This window comes from Papaver somniferum, chromosome 5, assembly GCF_003573695.1.
Source record: "Papaver somniferum cultivar HN1 chromosome 5, ASM357369v1, whole genome shotgun sequence".
Classification (NCBI taxonomy): Eukaryota; Viridiplantae; Streptophyta; class Magnoliopsida; order Ranunculales; family Papaveraceae; genus Papaver; species Papaver somniferum.
This window is the reverse complement of record NC_039362.1, coordinates 153402369-153415691: the sequence shown is the minus strand read 5'-3', so window position 1 is coordinate 153415691 and position 13323 is coordinate 153402369. Positions and strand designations below refer to the sequence as shown.

General features: G+C 37.3%; 1 long non-coding RNA gene across 2 annotated transcripts; it reads left to right on the top strand.

The window, feature by feature from the left end:
* The first annotated feature begins 1464 nt into the window (after positions 1-1464).
* Positions 1465-4530, top strand: LOC113283252. 2 transcript variants are annotated; one of them, XR_003327389.1, is made up of 5 exons: positions 1465-1769; positions 2446-2649; positions 3111-3380; positions 3460-3559; positions 3661-4530. It is a non-coding gene; the product is annotated as an uncharacterized LOC113283252 (long non-coding RNA). The 2 variants fall into 2 exon arrangements; XR_003327388.1 differs by having other exon boundaries at positions 3111-3559.
* Positions 4531-13323: the final 8793 nt, after the last annotated feature.

Genomic DNA, 13323 nt, shown 5'->3' with positions numbered 1-13323 from the left:
AGCTTGAGATTGATATCTCCGATAGACAAGCTATAAAAAGTAATCACAAACATCTTCGTCTCACTGTTTTTGATTCCGCAACATCTTGTTTCGCAACCATACGATTAATATTGTTGTGAGGTGATTGATAACTCTAGGTTGTTCTTCGGGAATATAATACCGTATTATCAATTGGTTTCTTTTCACCTTGATTATTATCAAAAGACGGAACAAAACCTTTTAGGGTTTATCTGTGGGAGACAAATTGATCCTTTGGTTGACTTGTTTGTGTGAGACAGATTTGTTTATTGTCAAGTCTTCGACTTTGGGTCGTAGCAACTCTTAGTTGTGGGTGAGATCAGCTAAGGGAATCAAGTGCGCAGTATCCTGCTGGGATCAGAGGCGTAGGGAGTACAACTGTACCTTGGATCAGTGGGAGACTGATTGGGGTTCAACTACAGTCCAGTCCGAAGTTAGCTTGGAGTAGGCTAGTGTCTGTAGCGGCTTAATACAATGTGTGTTCAATTTGGACCAGGTCCCGGGGTTTTCTGCATTTGCGGTTTCCTCGTTAACAAAATTTCTGGTGTCTGTGTTATTTCTATTTCCGCATCTTATTTGTTTATATAATTGAAATAATACAGGTTGTGCGTTTAGATCATCAATTAGAATAATCCAACCTTTGGTTGTTGATTGTCAATGATTGATCCTTGGATATTGGTCTTTGGTACCATCCAAGTTATTCCCTGTATTTGTTTAAAGACTCGCTGATTGTTATTAGCTCGAGTAAATCAAATTAAGAGAGAGATATTAACTCCTTGATATACTTTAGTCTAGATTGAATCTGACTGTCTAGTTTTTTCTCTAGCAAAGTATATTGGAGTTAGTCCATACAGATTGCTAAGCGAAATATTGGGTGGTGTTGTTAGACCCCAGCTTTTTCAAAGACACAATCGAAGCAAAAACGATTTGATCCACTCGAATCGATTCATGAACTTTATAGCCACGGTTTGCAAACTTGCATTCCTTAATATATATATAAGTATAAGTTCACGAATAACTGTTTTTAGAAAATAACCAACCTAAGTACGCGGACTAGGTACGCGGACTTAAGTACCCGCAATAAATTTGTAAGCAATTTCACAAACTCCAGAAGATTTTCTCGGGAAGAGAACCTCAGACAGTTCGCGGACTGGGTACGCAGACTCTGTTCCGGTTTTCCTGAGCAGCAAAGTACGCATACTTTGGTTCAAGGAATAAGAACTTATACATATATGTGTTACCACATAATGCTTATATCCAGAAATGAAGAGTACAAAACAAGGTTTGGCTAAGTTTGCCTGTGTTAGTGGCGGTCCAGATTTGTCCTCACAAAGATAAATCTAGGGATGTGGTTCTCCCGACCACACACTCATCTCGCACGCGTGATTTTCACTCTAGGTTAAAGTATCATAATTCAGGGATAAGCCCCACTGTACACCCCATCTTTTTCTCTCGCTATCTCAGATCCAAAACGTATCTCCCCTGTGAAAAAACCAGGACATCCATCATTTAGTTTCCTTAGATTTCATTGTTATACATGGAACACGCAGGTTCCTCTTTAGTGCTTATTTTGTTCCTATGGTTAATCTTGGGGATGTTTTACCTGATTTTGGTATTTGATTTCGTTACAAGGGAAGATGAATCTCCGTTTTTGGGTAACAAAAGATGTTCTCCATGATTTTGTTTTTGATTGCCTTCCCAGAAAAGATGAATAACCAGTTTTATTTTTGGGAACAACAATCAGATTGCAGGTATGATTTTCTTAGTCCCTGAAGAATCCAATTTTCGTTCAAATTTTTGTTATTTATTTGTATCCAATTTTTAGAAATTATTATTTTTAATTGATAATCTGATTCCCTCAAGATTATAACTTTGGTTCCTTATGTGTGTTAATTTTGGAATAATTGGGTTTTTAGTTTATTCCTTGGTGATCCTAATTTTGACCTAATTGCTAGGGGACGTACCAATTTATACCTGATTTCATCATGGGACGTTTCAGGTTATTTACAATTAATTTGTTTTCAAATCTGCCGTTACAGTATTCTTAATTTTATCCAGAGGAATTGCTAGGTTCCTTTGGCATTCCATCTTCCTTTGTGTTATAATTTGTTTGCTTTCGATACCCGTTCTTGTTTTGGTTGATTAATATAACAACCATTTTATTTTCTGCCCATTAATTGTCCTGGCATTGAAACAATGAAAATCTGTAGCCTATATAAGTCACCTGATTTTCAGAGGTAAATCACGCACAACCACCACATTATTTATAAGGCATTTGCATCCATCTTCCCTCTTTGGAACTTCTCCGCCTTAGTGATTCCAGATGTGTAAATTTTGCAGGGCCATTTTCAATATGAGTTCTTCTTATTATCGCATCATGTTTTATTCAGTTCCTAACCTTATTTGTTCCTTTTGAAAATCATGCAGATTGACAGAATGGCTACTACTGTTCTTCCAACCCCCACATCGGTAGTACCGACTTTTGGAATCCTAACACTGAAAGACTTTCAGCAAAAAAATGGAATTGGACCATGGATGACCCGAGTTCGCATTGTCCGGTTGTGGCACGAATCGGACTTCATGACAACTAATGATGTTACCAACCTTGATTTGCTCCTGCTGGATGACACCGTAAGTAGCAAAGTGAATATGATTTCAGATTGTTTTCTTAGATATGGGCACTACATGGTCTATTATAACATGAACAACATCACTAAGATTTTTCTGATATAGCAAAATAATTTAGAATGCATGCAGTATTATAGAATGTGTGATTCTTAATTTTGTCAGGCCTCTGTTCAATCTGTCTATGTTTGCTTGAACCATGACAAGTAATGGATAAATACAAATACCATGATTTATGCAAGTTCCCGAGTAGTTAAAAGAAATCAAAAATTGTTATAACAGCAAAACTGATGTACTGCTTCAATTAAGATCAAAACTGAGTCTTGCAATTTAAAATATTTTGTACCTAAAAATGCTTTCAATTATGAGTGAAGGTGTTGTTAGTTATAACCTTACCTAAACTGATGTTTATTTTTTGCGGGAATTTTAATCACTAATGTTAATATTATTACCTTATCGTATCTCAGGGTGACCTCATTCACGCAATTTTTCAGAAGAAATTCATCTAGAAATTTGAACCCCTGCTAGAAGAGGGGATGATGTTGTGTCTTAAAAATTTGACATTTGCCCAAAAAAAAAAATGTTCCGCCCCACCCAGAATGACTACCGCGCATACTTTAACTGGAATACCGATATTACTCCTCTTGAAACCACCGGTGCGTCGATGCCTCGCCACAAGTTCACTTTCACTGAGTTTGAGGACCTTGCAGCTGCTACCGCCAATACTTACCTTACTGGTGACTTCATTGAATATTACATCTGTTGCTTCCCAAATTGTGCTTAAATCACCTAATATTTCCTTATTGTTGTTTGCAGATGTTGTAGGCGTGTTAACCATCCACACAAACTTGCAGCAGCTTAAGCGAACTTCTGGCAACGCATGTTTCATGCGTGAACTAACACTGGAAAACATAAGGTTGGTTCGAGAAAAAATCAGTTAACACCTGTGATATGAATTTGGTTAGTCTTTAACGGTTATGCCTACCTCACCCAGTTACATGTTTCGTCTGAAAACAGCGGTGTGAAGCTTAAGGTCACACTATGGGGTGAGTCCACTTCTGAGCTTACCGGGAACCTGTAAGGATATGTGTTTATTGTGCTCGCTGGTGTTCATCTGGTGAGACCTAGATATGCCGTGCAGTTTTTTTTCCAATTCTTGGATATATGTCAATATGAATACATTTGAAATGAACTGAGAAACATTACTTTAAATCCTAATGGGGTGGACCAGCTAGAAGGGAACTTTAGTCCTGGCGTATTATAAAAAGGGATGGTGCTGGATCAAGTTAAAGAAATGGCAGTGGTGTCGTTTAACAATTTGGTTTGGAGCAAGTGGTTACATATTGAAGGTTCTTGTATAGCATAGTCAATTTTTCATAATGTTTTGCCTCCAAGAGTGACGTTTCAGCGTATTAGGGAGTCCAAGTACTGTTTTATGTATGATTGTTGTGTTCAACGGAAGTGGAAGATACAAGTGTCATGCTGATACATTATGAGCTTGCTTTAACTGTTTGAAATTTCTTCATTTTATCCTTGGGATTAAGCTGGGTGCTGTCAAGGGGTGTTCAAACTCAATCTGAAGTTTGAGCTATAATAAGCTACAAGGCATAGAACTATTGGTGCGAAGGTTCTGTGTGCAGTAGTTTGGGAGATATGGAAGAAGGCAGTGCTAGATTGTATGTGAAGCAAGCAAAAATATTATCTAATATTGTCAGTAACAGTCTCATTCTCCAGGGTTCTAATGATATCTCATTCAGGGGATACTCTATTTCACAATTTATTTTCAATTGGGACTTGGGGGGAGACTGAAATGACGAGCACCGTTGTTCGTCCTTGATAAATATTTTTGTTCTTTAATAAATTTATTGGAAGTTCGGTTCACTGATTTGTCAAATATGTCAACATCCATCTCAAAACTAATAGTGAGTTTTGATTTGAATAAACCCATGGGGTGAAAATACTTTGGAAGTGTTTGAATAAATGAATGGAACGAAAATTCTAGGAGCGCTACTTTAGAATCTTAAGGAAAAAAAGAAAAATGTTACCATAAGGCGAATGCATTCTATGGTTGGAAATTACATCCGTAAATACTATTCATTTTTGAAACTACTCATGTTTAATAAAAAGTAGTAACTCCAAAATATAAGGAGAGTTTTAATTACCACAATGAAATTACAAATAAGACTACAAGAATAGGGCATTCCTACATCACTGAACAATCGGTACGTTATTGAAATATGCCCATTGTCGCTACGGCACGGGTTAAGATCTAGTGGTTATATAATCTAAACTCTCATTTCAATCATTGAAACATTCTTAGAGGACGTTATATAGTTTTTGTTCACCAACTATTTTTCGTCAAAGCCATTTTAAAGTAATTGAAACATAATATGACTTTCGTCACTAGGTAAAGATGAACTTGGCCAAAGCGAAAGCTAACCAACACAATTTCGAGAAATAGTTAAGCGAGATAAACTCGGCTCGAAATAACAAATGTGTATAATCAAAGTCTATATAGAAAAACGACTTTCGTCTCAAGATAGGAGATAGAGTAGATAGACTTTTGAGTGATATATAAGTTCAAGTCTCCACATACCTTTTAGTCGATAAAGTTCCACCAGTTCCTTGAGTAGTTCTTCATCTTGTATGATGATCGCCATGGAGTTCTTGAGCTCAACTAAACTTTCTATCCTAGTCTGAGACTTAGCTATAGTAGACTACAAATCAAGATTTATAGTTTTGATCACTAACATTGACAAACATGCTTGAGATAGCAACGCATGCGAGTTCGACCGAGCAGTGCTCTAACAATCTCCCCCTTTGTCAATTTTAGTAACAAAACTATTAATACATATGGAATACAAAAATAGATAAATTAACTTTTGTAGCTCCTATTCCACATGCCTAATCTTCAACATTACTCGAAATCTTCGTCACTTCCAAGTACTCCAATGATTCCAAAGGTTGTAAGTTTAGCATCATCGTTGTTGAAAATCCGTAGATATAACAATGATAAAACAAGAATTCTCAATCATTGTTACACAATATCATAGTATTATTACACAACATCAAAGTTCAATTGTATCACAACTTCGACAACAATACTATGGTGATATGTATCATTCCCCCTTAGTCAATACTCCATCTCACATGGAAACCACTCCCCCCTTACATAATGATCCGAAAACCATATGTATTTGTAGTGTGAACTACACATTAATTCTCCCCCTTTTTGTCAATAAAATTGGCAAAGGTACGAAAATGAGATCCTAATGAAAATTTCCATAGAGACATTTCATGACCAAAAGAAAGCACATATCAAATTATTTAGATGCAATCATATAGCCGAAGCTAAATGCTTTCATCAAGGAGTTTATAAAGATACAAGATAACCCCTAAAATATTCCACATCCCCACTCCCCACAAAGATTTAGAAATTAAGCACAAGTTCAATTAAGAACTCTCCCCCATAAAATGTCATTCCCGAAAGAACAACAAGAGCGACCTTAATTTCAAGAGAAAAGAAGGATTTCTTTGGACATAAAAAATCACATACGAATATGAATTTGAATCCAAAAAATACTCAATTAAATTAACCACAAGAAAACCCATGATTAATCTAATCGGAAATGCTCAACATAAGAGAACTTTCGGAGACGCACAGTATATACATAAAATATGGATCAGGGAAGATCAATATTGCGGAATAGACAAGGATTCATTTTATTTTCCATCACTATTTGCACAATGACATACAATAGACATAATCCTCGTAAACAAAAGTTCATCCTATTTTCCATCAGTAAAGACATAATAGGCTTCAAACTTTTGTAATGTCAAAAGCTCATTCATTCTTTTATCAATACATGCATATCGATATACGAAAGACTTAACTTTTGACAAGGTATGGGACAATCATAGTTCACGGATGCAAACACACATATACCATAACAAATTGCAATATATAAAACTATAAAGATTAATACTGCAAAAATCATCTTCCAAATTATTTTAGAATTTAAACAAATAAACCTAAAAACATGAAGATGAAAACGTTGGACATAGCTATGTGTAATCACAATAATGGCTATTCCAAGCTCTAGTTATTCTTCTAAATAAAACAAGAAAATAAGATTCTCAATTGAAGATTTATTAGATAGTTGAAATCAGAGTTCATTGAGAACCTCATACTTTTCAATGAATCCATCAAAGAAGGTGTCACTGATTTCCTTTACTTTCTTGACCGTAGACACACCATGTTCATGAGTTAGAATACAAACTTTACGATCAACAACCCGATCAAGCTGTCTAGCCTTGACGCAGTCCATGATGAGCTTCTTCTGATTCTGTATCAGAATATTCTGATTAGCAAGGATTCTGTCCTGACCATCTAAGCGATGGTTTATTTGCAAGTGAAGATTTGCAAGCTCGACCTTCGTATTGTTCTTAGAACGAATTAAATCCTTGACAGAGTCATTAATCCAAGAGTTGTGATCCTTTCTTTCAAGCATTTTCTTTAGAACCAGCTCTTGAATTGACTCATGTCCTTGAGTGTCTTCCTCCATATCAAGACGCACAATCTCTTGAGATTTTGCAGAATTATCCATATAATTTTTTTTATTAGGGATGGAAAAAACACAATATAGAGTGAATACATATGTGTTTGTAAACAGAAGAAGGGAACTCTTGTTATGGAAACCCTATGAACTCACAAGAGGAGGACGCGAACGTTTGTGGACCGTCAGCAAAAGAAACTTCAAAAGACAAATAATATACAACATACTTGAGCATTTATCAATTATTTTCCTTGCACCTCTCAAGTTAGAAACAAGGAAAAGAATACCTGGAATCAGGTGGTAGAGTGAGAAATAATCCCACTATGATCATTGAGAAAGGAGTTGTATATATCATCCGACAGTTTGATCTTTGTGTTCTTCGCCTTTTTTTGGTTGACTTTCATCCCAGACGAGTAAGACACGGCTTGTTTAACATATCCGTCAGAAGGATTTCTCTGAGGACTAAATCTAGGACCTCTTGAGATTGGTTCAAGAGGATCAGGATAGAAAGGGATTCAATTTCTAGACTTAGATTTACCAGATTCATTCTTATAAACACAGGGAGTGTGTTCATTAGTGGCATAAGAATTTATACCATTGGGATGAACTTGTACCCTGTGATGATTTCTAGAAAAGAGATCATTTTTATAAGGTTTTTGGTTTTCTGTGGGCACGAGATTCACTGCAGAAGTCGAAAGACTATTTACTCCATTGATAGTAGAAAGAAGCAAAATATGAAGATTAGAGATTTGTTTCCTCCTGGCAAAACAATGAATGACATAGTGATTCTTTTTCCCACATAATGTACAGGTTCGTGTAGGAGAAGCAACAACTGGAACATGTTTTAACTTCATATCCATATGAGAAGATTATAAGTCATGTAAACCTTTCTTGACACAACCTTCTTCTGAAGGACATCTCTTCATGTGCTGTAATTCATGAGAATTATTTGGTACAAAAGAATTTCTCCTTAAGACAGAGTTTTCCTTTTCCAAGGATCTGCACTGTTCATGGGCTAGAATAAGAGATGCACCTAGTTTCTCTTTTTCGACACGAAGTCTGTCTAGGTCTGATGAATGCGTCTCGATCAAATGTCTTTCTCTTATTGAGTCTTCCTTGACAATATCCTCAAGAACACTAATCCTTTCACCTTGTAGAGTAGTTTGATTGGAGAAGTTTTATAACATTGTGAGAGAAGGACTCAATGATGTTATAGAGTTCACGATCTCGATCAAGAGACTTTTCAAATTCATCAATAAGCCGAGCATGATCCTGAAAATCAACAGCCTCAATAGAATTTTTTGAGATTATGGTGAGCTCCATTTCAGCTTTTGTCATAGTGTCAAATGTCTCGCTGGAGGAGAGATGTCAGCAATTGATAGAACAACCTTCCTACGTCGGGATTCAGAAGAATCAACTAAGGAGTAATCCTTTGAGGTATTCCCAAGACATTTGGCATAGTTAAAAGCTTTAGAAGACATCTTGGTATGTGTATATGCTAGAGAAGAGATTCTGTCCTCGGACTCAGATTACCACGAACACAGACTTGTAAGGTCTTTAACCGTTTTTGCCTGCTCTGATACCAATTGAAAAAGAGGGGGTACAACAACCACACCCAATATTTCGATTAACAATTATGGACAAACTCTAATATACTTATAAGAGAATCAACTAGACTCAATCTTAATAAAGTATATCAAGGAGTTATATCTTTCTTTCTCGATTCAATTCTTACTCAAGCAAATAAAAATCTGCGAGTCTAATTGAATACAAGATAAATCACTTGAACGGTACCAAAGACCAATGTTCAAGTATCAATCGATGTAAATCAACAACCAAAGGTCGGATATTCTAATTGATTGATTCAAACGCACAACCTGTGATGTTTCAATTATATAACATAATATAATGCGGAAAAGAAATAACACAGACACCAGAAGTTTTGTTAACGAGGAAACTACAAATGCAGAAAACCCCCGGGATCTAGTCCAGATTGAACACACACTGTATTAAGCCGCTACAGACATTAGCCTACTACAAACTAACTTCGGTCTGGACTATAGTTGAACCCCAATCAATCTCAAACTGATCCAAGGTACATTTATGCTCATACGTCTCTGATCCCACCAGGATATTACACACTTGATTCCCTTAGCTGATCTCACCCACAACTAAGAGTTGCTACGACCCAAAGTCGAAGACTTTAATAAACATATTTGTATCACACAGAAAAGTCTACGGTAATATATAAATCTGTCTCCCATAGAAATGCCTACGAGTTTTGTTCCGTCTTTTGATAAATCAAGGAACATGAACCAATTGATAAACCAGACTTATATTCCCGAAGAACAGCTCAGTATTATCAATCACCTCACAATAATCTTAATCGACGCAGCTAAAGAAGATATTGTGGAATCACAAACGATGAGACGGAGATGTTTGTGATTATTTTATATCTTGCCTATCAGAGATATCAATTTCAAGCCAATCGTTACGATTGTACTTAATATGTAGAAACAGCAAGATCAGATCACACAACTACGAGAAAGTAGTATCGGTCTGGCTTCACAATCCCAATTAATTCTTCAAGTCGTTAACCTACAGGGTCTCGAGAATAAACCTAATATTCAAGGAGAATCGACTCTAGCTTATACATCTAGTATCACACATGAGGTGTGGATATTAGGTTTCCCAGTTGCTAGAGTTCTCCCTTATATAGTCTTTCAAATCAGGGTTTGCAATCAATGTTAGCTTAGTAACAAAGAATTCAATATTCACCGTTAGATGAAAACCTAATTAGATTCAAGATAATATCTTTCAACCGTTAGATCAGAAACTTATCTTGTTACACACAAATGAAATGCATTATTTTAGGTTTGTGTAACCGTACCCAAACATGTACATTTGTTGGTTCAACAGTAGTTAACCATATTATTTGCCATATGTGCACTTTCATATTAACCATATTCTTCTTTACCATAACTAGTTCAAATGACTCAAATAAACTAGTTAGAGAGTTGTTCAATTGATTAGATCTTATAGAAGTATACAAGACACAATCGAAGCAAAAACGATTTGATTCACTCGAACCGATTCATGAACTTTATAGCCACAGTTTGAAAACTTGCATACCTTAGTATATACAAGTATACCCGGAATAAGTTTGTAAACAATTCACAAACTCCAGCAGATTTTCTCGGGAAGAGAACCTCCGACAGTTCGCGGACTGGGTACGCATACTGGGTTCGAGGACTCTGTTCTGGTTTTCCTGAGCAGCAAAGTACACATACTTTGGTTCAAGGAATAAGGACTTATACATATATGTGTTACCACACAATGCTTATATCCAACAATGGTTATATAATCTAAACTCTCATTTCAATCATTGAAACATTCTTAGAGGGTGTTATATAGTTGTTGTTCACAAACTATTTTTCGTCAAAGCCATTTTCAAGTAATTGAAACATAATATGACTTTCGTCACTAGGTAAAGATGAACTTGGCCAAAGAGAAATCTAACAAACACATATTTCAAGAAATTGATAAGCGAGATAAACTCGCCTCAAAATAGCAAATGTGTATAATCAAAGTCTATACAGCAAAACGACTTTTGTCTCAAGATAGGAGATAGAGTATATAGACTTTGGAGTGATAGATAAGTTCAAGTTTCCACATACCTTTTAGTCGATGAAGTTCCACCAGTTCCTTGAGTAGTTCTTCGTCTTGTATGATGATCGACATGGAGTTCTTGAGCTCAATTACACTTTCTATCCTAGTCCGAGACTTAGCTATAGTAGACTAGAAATCAAGACTTATAATTTTGATCACTAAAATTGACAAACATGCTTGAGATAGCAACGCATGCGAGTTCGATCGAGCAGTGATCTAACAACATACAAGTATTGCTCTAAAGGCCTTAAGAATCCGAAGACGCATCGACATCAACGAAGACATCATCCTTCCACTTGAGGTTAGTAATACATGACTTGAATTGTTTCTATTTCTATATCGTAAGCTTTCAAGTCGTTTCTGATTGAAAACATAACATGCGAAGTTATATACATGAAACTATAGTATTAGAGACTTGATCATCTTATTATGATCAAAGTTTCAAGGAAGAATATATCAATAGTTGTAGATGTTGAGGGGTGAATTTAGGTTTGAGGTTATCCCCGTCCTAGCCAGCCAAATGACCTCACTTTTCCAAGAATAGTAAGAGAGAGAGTTGTATTTCCGTTGTACATTGTCCTTCTTTATATAGACTTTCCAAAAGACCCTTCCTTTTATGACATCATGCTATGTGTCCTAAACTTATTTAATTATTACTAATGCCATTCCTTCTCTAATAAATCCTTCTTCTTTCCTATTAATTCCTCCCTTGTCCTTTCCATATAATAGACACTTTCTTGGTGGACTTGGGATTTAGTCCCTAAGTCTCCATATCTCATGTTGGGCTTGCCTCCCCTTTGACATTAGTCCCCTGACTATTGGGTCAATTGTTAAATAACCCGATAGTCAAATCATCCTTTACTCTCGATCATCACGCGTCACAAGCAGCGGGGCGGTTGCTACGTCACTTACGATGACACTTCTTATATAGATGTTGTTCCTTATATTCGATTATCTTCCTCAAACACCTCGTTTTCAATTTTTGCTTCTTCCAGTAGTATACTTTACTTAAATGGATCATTCCCTTCATGGGTACGCTTTAACCTTTGTGCCTATTTCTGCGCTGGTCTCAATGTTCAAAGAGGTGGAACTGGAGCGCCTGTTGTTAGTGAAGGCCGAAGTTGAGGCGCTTCGTGAACACAGATTAGCGAAAAGGGACTCCATGCACGTACAGTTTGCGGAACGTCATGAAGTGCATCAGGCGGCTCAGAGGGCCGGACACATGACATCTACCATTCAGCATGCCTTAGATGACACTGTCACAGCTCGGTACGCTTCCAATTCACTTCTCATGGAGTCCTCACTAATGACAGCAACTATTGATCATGCCATCGCCGATTTTCGTTCTTGTACCTCTGATCAAGTGACTCCGCGGCTTCCGGGGTATACTCTGTCTTTAGCGTCTATCTCAGCGCTCGTAAACTTGCTCTATCCCAAAGATGAGCTCGCGCGTCTGCTAGCGTTAAGAGCATAGGTGGAGGTACTGTGGGTTCTCAGGAGAACTCGCTTAGACAAAGCACGTAGGGAGTGTGATGAATATGAAATCACTCTTGCGCTCGCTCGTAATGCAACAGGTAAGGGCAAAGTTATGCGGGACATCCGCAGATTGATGAGCGAGGCTAACTGGGAATTATCTCAGGCCGCCATTCAGTGTGACGAGGGGCGTTTAATGGCGGAAGTCGTGGATATGGACATTGCCCGTTGTCGCCAGCTAATGGTCGGTTAATTAATGATGTGTGTCGTCTTGAGGAGACTTATTTTGCTAGCTTTTTCTTTCATACACTAGTTTTTGGATTCCGTATCTTGTGGACTTCTTTTTGATGTTAGTACTATTTATTGCTTGTTTCTATGCTTCTCTTCCCTGTTGCTACTTCCCCTACCCTTCTTTTTTTGTGGGTATTGCCTGCTGGTCTTTGATCTCTGAGTCCCCAGGGCTCATTTCAAGTTTGCCTTCCCTCTAGGGGGTACCTCAGTGCTGCCTGGGAGGGCATCATCTCCTGTACTTCATGGTCAATGACACGTATCTCCACGTGTAAAGAAAGAAAAGGGGGTATGGATGGTAACTGCATCGTGAGTCATGCCCTTTACCTTTATATACAGTTCTTCCCCTAGTATGCTTACTAGTTTCTTTTTAATTTAATTTTCTCCTTTTCCTGGTCAATCGTATTGCCTTCATGGCCAACTCTCTTCATGGATATGTGTTATCTTTGGCGCATGTTCCCATGTTAGTTTCGACGAGATTCAGACGCTGTGAATTGAAGCGACTTTTGCTTGTGAAGTCTGAAATCGAGGAACTTCGAAAGAAGAGGAAGGTAAATAGAGATGCTAAGCATGAGAACTTTAGGTTACAACATGAGGCGTACCAGGTTTCTCGGCAAGCTGAACCATCAGGTCGTGTGCCATTGGAGATCCAGCGAGCGCTGGACGAGGCTACTACCACTCGTGATGCGGCCAA